The sequence below is a fragment of the Acinonyx jubatus genome, chromosome D1 (genome assembly GCF_027475565.1).
Source record: "Acinonyx jubatus isolate Ajub_Pintada_27869175 chromosome D1, VMU_Ajub_asm_v1.0, whole genome shotgun sequence".
NCBI classification, from domain to species: domain Eukaryota; kingdom Metazoa; phylum Chordata; class Mammalia; order Carnivora; family Felidae; genus Acinonyx; species Acinonyx jubatus.
The window spans coordinates 14,483,276-14,491,068 of record NC_069390.1 but is presented as its reverse complement, the minus strand read 5'-3'; the positions used below and the strand labels follow the sequence as shown (position 1 = coordinate 14,491,068).

At 37.4% G+C, this 7,793-nt stretch overlaps 1 pseudogene; it reads left to right on the top strand.

Annotated features, from left to right (window-relative positions):
- Positions 1-570: 570 nt before the first annotated feature.
- On the top strand, positions 571-1,507 carry LOC106986272 (olfactory receptor 4P4-like; annotated as a pseudogene).
- The last annotated feature ends 6,286 nt before the right edge of the window (positions 1,508-7,793 follow it).

The following is a 7,793-nucleotide window of genomic DNA, read 5'->3' as shown; positions in this document are numbered from 1 at the left end:
CCATGTTTGGCCAAAAAAAAATGTGTAGTATGCTTTACACAAATTAAAGTTCAGGAGGTCAACTGGATGTTTAAATAAATGTGAATCTCTTTGGGATTCATTTCCAGAAAATTAAGGAAATGTACTCAGATAATTTTTAAAGAAGGAAAGTTGATTTTATCCGTAAGTTACGAGAATTGAGAAATACGGGAGATTTTTTTTTTGTTTTAGGTCAATGCGACTAAATAATATTATTAGCAGTTCTTTATCTAAGTATACAGTTAATGGTATTAATGCTTTATTTTCCAAATAGCATTTAAATATTTAAGACAACTGCTAGTAATATTGAGTAAAGTATGTAATTATTCTCATTATTGTCATTACAAAATTATTTCACGACACATTTATAAAAGACAACATTAAAAAGTAGCCTAATTCAAGAAGTCAATTGTTATCAACTCCATTTATGTCAGCATGTATTTTAATAAATTTTGTATTATTGTGTTCATACAGTTAATTCTCACCTCCAATTATGTTCTCGTTCTTTCAGAAACAGAAGTCCTTGTGAAAGCATACACCAAACTCAAATAAATGAAAAGCCAGAGAAACATCTCAGAATTCATTCTTCTGGGACTTTCGTACGACCAGAACATACAAGTATTTTGCTTTGTCCTCTTCTTAGTCTGTTACGTCGCCTTGTTGGCAGGAAACCTGCTGATCCTCGTCTCCATTTGATGCAGCCCTCTTTTTCACCAACCCATGTACTATTTCCTCAGCCACTTATCCTTAATAGACATCTTCTATACCTCTACTGTTACACCCAAGTTAATTGCTGACCTGCTGGTGGAAAGAAAAAAACATTTCCTATAGTAACTGCATGTTACAGGTGTTTACAATGCACTTCTTTGGAGGCACCGAGATCTTCGTGCTTACTGCCATGGCCTTTGATCGCTATGCTGCCATCTGTAAACCTCTCCACTACGTGATTGTCATGAACAGGACAAGATGCAATCTGCTAGTCGTAGCTGCCTGGGCTGGTGGGGCCGTCCATGCCTTCCCTCTCTTTTCTACCGCGATTGGTTTGCCCTTCTGTGGTCCTAATGAAATTGATCACTACTTTTGTGATATTTTTCCTTTGCTAAAAGTTGCCTGCACCGACACCTACGTCACTGGTATCCTTGTGATTGCCTTTTCAGGTCTGGTCGCCTTAGTTACCTTTCTTGTCTTATTTGTTTCTTATGGTATTATCTTATTCACTTTAAGAAATCTCTCAGCTGAGGGAAGACGCAAAGGCCTCTCCACCTGTTGGTCTCATATCAGTGTGGTCATCTTATTTTTTGGACCAGTAATCTTTATCTACCTTAGGCCACCTACTACTTTTCCTGAGGACAAAATATTTGCTCTATTTTACATGATCATTGCTCCTATGTTCAATCCCTGAATCTACACTCTGAGAAACTCAGAGATGAAAAACATGATGAGGAAAGTTTGGTGTCACATATTATTTTCAAAGGAAACACACAATTAATGTGAAGAAGCTTATTGGCTACGCAACTTTGAGAAACAAAAGGGGGAGGTGTGAATGAAAAAGGTGGAGACTATCTCATAGATTTTGTAAACCATCACTCTTGTGAATGGAATGAATGAAAGCAATGGGACTAAAGTTTAAAGTAATCACTAAGCAACTATTAATTCTTGCATGCCAAAATTAATTGGCAACTAAGTTAGTTTTGTGGTGTATATGTAGGGTAACCTACGTGAAAAAAACAATTGGGTCAAAGCAAATAAACCAGTGGTATATTGATTAGTGAATTATAATGGAAAATATTTTAATGATAATTTTATTAAAACTTCAGACGTAGAAGCCAGACCACACAATGACAGACATTCTTGGGTAGTTCAGAAGTTGAAATCCAAAAAAGAAGGTTATAATCTAAAATTAAATGAATTAACTTAAATTTCATGTACAACATGCATATATACAGCCTCTAGTTCATGTAGAAATCAGTTGTGCAAACAAATAAATATTTAGAGTAGAATCTGCTTTTACGTGGTTCCTGGGGGTCAGCTCTCCTCATGTCCCATTGAAATCAATAAGAATAAGTAGTGACGACAGAATGAAAGTCTAGAATTCAGAATGCTGAAACACACGTACTGGTATTCCACCTACTGGGCAGAGTTTAACAACATTTCCCATTAACTTCAGAAACTATATCTATTAAACTTTAAGTGTTGACTCACTGCTATTTGCCTAAAATTGGTAAGTACATGGTTGGTCACTGGATCCACAACTTAAGACTTTTCCTACTGAAATGACAGAGAGAGAGAGAATAGCAAAAGATAAATAAGATGTGATCTAACCACAAAGTAAATGAAGAAACAAAATGCATTTTGGGTGCACACAGGTATTCATTGCAGGTTTATTCATAATCACCAGACATTGGGAGCAACAACGATATCCTTCAGTAGGTGAATAAATCAACTATTGGAAATATGGAGAATGGAATATAATTCAGCACTAAAAACTGAGCTATTAAGATAAGAAGATATTCGCAGGAAACATAAATGCATATTTCAAAGTGAAAGAAGCCAATGTAACGTGGCTATCTTTTGTATGATTTCAACTACAGTTCTTCCTTGACTTACAACGGGGTAATGTCCCAATAAACCCGTCATCTGTTGAAAAAAATTTAAGTAAAAAATGCATATAATACACCCAACCTACCAAACTTCATAGCTTAGCCTAGCCTACCTTAACTGTGGTCAGAACACTTACATTAGCCTACAGTGGGGGCAAAGTCATCAAATACAAGGCTTATTTATAATAAAGTATTGAATGTCTCATGTAACTTGTTGAATACTGTACTGAAAGCGGAAACCAGAATGATTGTACGGGCACAGAACGGTTACAGGTGTGTTTATGGTTGACCATCGCGATCGATTGGTTGACTGGGAGATGCAGTTCGCTGCCCCTGTCCAGCCTCATGAGAAGATATCATAATTCACATCACTGGCCCAGGAAAAGATTCAAATTCAAAGTTCAAAGTACAGTTTCTACTGCATGTGTATCACTTTCGCACCATGGGAAAGTTAGAAAAGTATAAGTCCAACCATTGTAAGTGGGGACCACCTATACTTGACATTCTGGGAAAGGCAAAACTATGGAAACAGGAAAGAGATCAGTCAGTGGATGCCAAGGATTAGGGAAGGGAGAGGGGTAAATAGGTGGGCCACAAAGGATCTTTAGGGTAGTGAAACTGTTCTGTATGCTACCTCATTTGGATATTGTCATTATACGTGTCAAAAGCCACAGAATGTAAAACATCAAGGACGAACTCTAATGTAAACTGAATTTGGGGGGGGGGGGATAATGACATGTCGATGTAAGTTCATTTACTTATAACAAATGTAATGCTTTGCAGGGAGAGATTCTCCCAGTAAGGGGGAGAATAGTGGCACTTTTATTAATTAAAAGTACCCTGTGGCACAATACCTAAATGAAGTCATCTTGTCACTAAATGAAGAGTCTTCTGAAAAAGATTTTCTACTGGGACCAGATAAAGCTTTTCAACTTTAGTGCAAAGTCTTTTCCTCATGCGTAACAGTTTTAAACTTAAGATTGCCTAAGAAACACAGCAATTATAACCGAGAAGGGACTGGATAATGGAATTTTCGGAAAAGGAAGATAGTTACCATACTGAAAGAGTTTTAGGTTAGGCAAGTGCGATGCGGGAGGTACAATCGTTTTGGGAGAACTGTGCAAAGAAACATAAAGAGCAGGCAAAAGTGACGAGGGAGATAAAATTAGAGTTTTTATAGCAAAGAGAAATTGGGTGAATTGCTATCACAGCGGCTACTAAGGGAAGAAAGAAAATATTGCAAGATTTGATGTTATCTCTTAAAAAACATCACAAAAACATTTGTCAGTTGAAAGGTTGATGGGGTATGTGCTTAAAATGACCAATTTCAAGGACCCCTGGGTGGCTAGGTCACTTAAGCATCAGACCCTTGATTTCAGCACAAGCCATGAGCTCAGTCATGATCTCATGGTCCTGAGATTGAGCCCTGCATTGGGCTCTGTGCTGGGTCTGGAGACTGCTTAAGATTCTCTCCCTCTCCCTCTCCCAACAAAACAAAGCAAAACCAATTTCATTACTAGAAGAAAAATAATTTTCATGTTTAGAGTAGGTAGATCATTCAGATGAGCAGTATCATGTAATCAGCAATCAGATTCAGTCACAAGTTACCAGTAGACCACACCACAAGTCTTCTTTGTACTTCTGTGAAATCCTCACCTTCTGAAAGTAATCACTATATTCACCTATAAAGTTGACTAAAATTACCTACTTTTTGACTCTGTAGAGAAAGAGCAGTGCATACTGTGCTCCTAAGGGTCTATTTTCTCATTATCAAGTCTGTGAGATTCAGTCTTCATGCTTTATCTATATTCTGGTCATTTTGATTCCTTTATAGTCGCTCACTGCATGGACATGTGACAGCTGATCCATTCTCTTGTTGCTAGACATTGAGGCCATTTCTAATTTACGGATAGTATGAGTTGAGCTGCTTTGAACATTTTGAAACATGTTTTGGTGACTATCATCTGCTGATATGTACTTTTTACAAAAGATGCACCTAACCCCTAGGTCATGAAAAGATTGAAAATAAAGGCATGAAAATGTTAGAACAGTCAAAATGCTGTTGGCATTTGAAGAAATTATATATATGATATATATCATATTACACAAATATACACGTATATATATAAAACCAAACAGACTTTCAGATAAGAGCCATTGTCAATTCTTCAAATTCTTAAACATTGATAGAATTTGCAACATTGAAGCATTTATAAATCTGAATGTGTGTGCATACGGAAAGATATAGAGGATTTGATCCAAACCAATAAGCAGCCAACTCTGGATATATATAAAAATGCTACACTCATCAGCTTGTGACTGAATATAAGTTATTTAAAAGAACTCACCTAATTTGATGCCACAGATTTATTCTCCACAAGTGTCAAATTCTCTGCACCACCAGAGCAACTTATCTGATGATAATTCACTTAAAGTAGGAAACAAAACATAAAGGCAACTTTCAATCTCAAACAAATGGTAATTTAAAAACTGTTTACAATGAAAAGTGAAAATAAATCATAAGAGAAATTAAAGAATAATTAAAAATAAAACTATAAAAATAGGATTTATCAAAGAAAGTATACCAATGCTTAGAGGTAAATTTCTAGCACAAAACCATACATTATGGCATCCATAGATGATTTGTTTCCACTTAACTGTAACTACACTTGATCTTAGCCAAAGTACTGGGTGTTGTATGTAAGTGTTGGATCACTAAACTCTACACCTGCAACTAATACTACACTGCAACTAATACTACACTGCATGTTAACTGGGATTGAAATAAAAACTTGAAAATAAACCTAATTGTATTTTAATCCCCAAAGTGTTCCCTATAAATATTTAAAATAATTATCTAAAATTGTTTCAATGTTTATTTATTTTGAGAGAGAGAGAAAGAGTGAGCAAGCTGGGGAGTGGCAGAGAGAGGGAGACAGGATCCAAAGCAGGCTCTGAACTGTCAACTCAGAGCCCCGTGTGGGACTTGAACCTACAAACCATGAGATCGTTACCTGAGCCAAAGTTGGATGCTTAACCAACTGAGCCACCAAGGTGCCTCACCTAAAATCTTTTAGAACAAACAACATATTGAACTGAGAAATACTAAAAGTTATTCCTTTGAAATCAGGAAGAAGTGACACTTAGTATCACCAGTTTAAACTTAACACATTTTTTAAGTTTATTTATTTTCGGGGGGGGAGGGGGAGAGAGAGAGAGAGAGAGAGAGAGAGAGAGAGAGAGAGAGAGAGAGAGAATCCCAAGCAGGCTCTGCACCATCAGTGCAAAGCCTAATGTGGGGCTCAAACTCACGAACTCTGAGATCCAGGCCTGCGCCAAAGCCGGACACTTAACTACTGAGCCACCCAAATGCCCCTTAGTATCAACAATTTAAATTGACATTATTCAATATTATACTGAAGGTCCTAGCCAAGCAATAAGTCAAACAAAGAAACAAACAAAAGAATGGAAATAAGAATTGTATCAAAAATGAGTTGGATACTCTTTGTGTAGACCTACAGAAATTATGAGCCATAAGAGAATATTTTGAACAATTCTATGCTAAATTTAAAAAGACAGACAATGCCAAGTGTTGGTGAGGTTGTGGAGAAACAGGGAGCTCTCAGACATTGCTCATGAAAAATGTAACATAGCGCCACCACTTTTAAAATGCTAATATACAGTTAACATAAAACCCAGCAATTCAACTCCTAAGTATCAGTCCAAGAGAAACGATAATATATCTCCATACTAAGACTTGTACATGAATGTTCACAGCGGCATCATTCATCGTAGCCATTGACTGTACACAATTCAAATGTCCACCAACTGGTGAATAAGTCTACAAAATATGGCAGAGCCATGAAGTGAATACTATTCGGTAATGAAGAGGAATTACCATAATACAACGTGATAAACCTCTAAAACATTATGGTAAATGAAGAAGGTAAGAAAATTACACACTACGTCATTTTTTTAAGGAAGTCCATTTCTCTCCTGGTTGTGTTATATGGTTTCAATATTTCACATACGAATTGAGGGAAAAACTGGTGTATCTTTGAGGTTTTCTAGTCTCTGACCAAAGCTCTGCTGATTCCTATATGTCTCAGCAGTAGCTGTAAATGTGTATAAAAACGTAGAACCTTGGGGTGCTTGGGTGGTTCAGTCAGTTAAGCATCTGACTCTTGACTTCAGCTCAGGTCATGATCTTGCTATAGGTGAGTTGGAACCCCAGGTTCCACTCAACTCACCTGCTTGGGACTCACTGTCTCCTTTCTCTTTTCTCCTCCAATGTTAGTGCTCTGTCTCTCTCTTTCTCTCTCTCTCAAAAATAAATAAACTTAAAAAATAAAAAAACACACACTTGGATCCTCAGTTCCATCCTGTACCCAGAAACGAAAATTCTCAGGGCAAATGTGGTTGTCGCTGTTCATGTCAGCTCTGTGTTTACCCTCCCCACCCCCCATTATTCATCTCACTCCTTCTAGTTCTTCTTCCCTTAGTAGCTCTCCAGTCTCTTTGGAGATGATTCTCTGTTTCCATCTTTTCCACCTTTTCATGTGGGAATGTGTGTCTGCTGTCAGTCACTCCATCCCACCCAGAAATCTGACATTCATATTTGAATCTGAACTGTAAAGGGTCTGCCTGTAAAATGTGAGTCTGTAGAGTTGCAGAATGAGGGAAACAGCATTCTAACAGACAAATATGATCCTATTTCTCCCTTCTCGGAAAATGTGGGCAATATCCCATTGCCCCTGGGATAAACTCTTACTTTGTATAAGAGCAGTGTTGTAAGTAGAATTCAACATAAGTTGACCAAAACACACTAATTTGATCTGAGAATTCACAATGACGGATGGGGCTGGGGTTTATGTCAAGTCAAACATGGCATAGATTCTGACCCTATCATATTTTAATTGTGAGGCTTCGCCCAATTAGTTTCAACTTCCTGAGCTTTCTTTTATTAATTAATCTGCACCTTTTGGATAAGTGGGTGACTCACATATGTTTTCCCACAATACACCTATTAGATTGGCCCATATGTGGGACACTGCCACCAATGCAGCTGATGGGGATGTGGAACAATGGGAACTCTCATTCATGGCTGGTGCGAAGGCAAATTGGTGCAGCCATTTGGGAAGACAGTTCGTCAGTTTCTTCCCAAACCATCATATT